This window comes from Charadrius vociferus, unplaced genomic scaffold (assembly GCF_000708025.1).
Source record: "Charadrius vociferus isolate BGI_N301 unplaced genomic scaffold, ASM70802v2 scaffold190, whole genome shotgun sequence".
Taxonomy (NCBI): Eukaryota; Metazoa; Chordata; class Aves; order Charadriiformes; family Charadriidae; genus Charadrius; species Charadrius vociferus.
In genome coordinates, this window is record NW_009646608.1 from 528,255 (window position 1) to 528,734 (window position 480).

Here is a 480-nt window from a genome sequence, read left to right on the forward strand (position 1 = left end):
GTCCCCAGCGCCCGGGAGGAGCGGGTGGTGCCCCGGCACAGACACCCGCCATCGAAATGATAAGAAGCCACTCGATAACAACTCCGCTCTTGGCTACTGCCTGCAGGAGGCTGGTGGCCACGCACCACTGGGAAAGCAACGCCGGCTGCAGGAAGGCAACCTGGAAGCTTTGCCCGTTTCTAACATAAACGCCCAGTTCCTACCTACGCACATCTACTCCGAGAGGAGCAAAAAAGCTGCTTTCAGCCTTTAGCTGGAAGATCTTTGGCGGGGGGCGAAGAAGTTTCTTTCAAACAAGTGATGCAAAGCGAGGCAGGATTGCAAAACAAATTAAAAAAAAAATAATTAAAGAAGAATAAAAATGGAAGCTCTTGCCAATAAAGCGACCCGTCAGCGGGAGGTTGGTGTCCTCCGGGCTCCTTCTGCCCATAGTTAAAGAAAAATAAATAAGAAAGCCCCGAGAAACGCAGGAGCAATAGC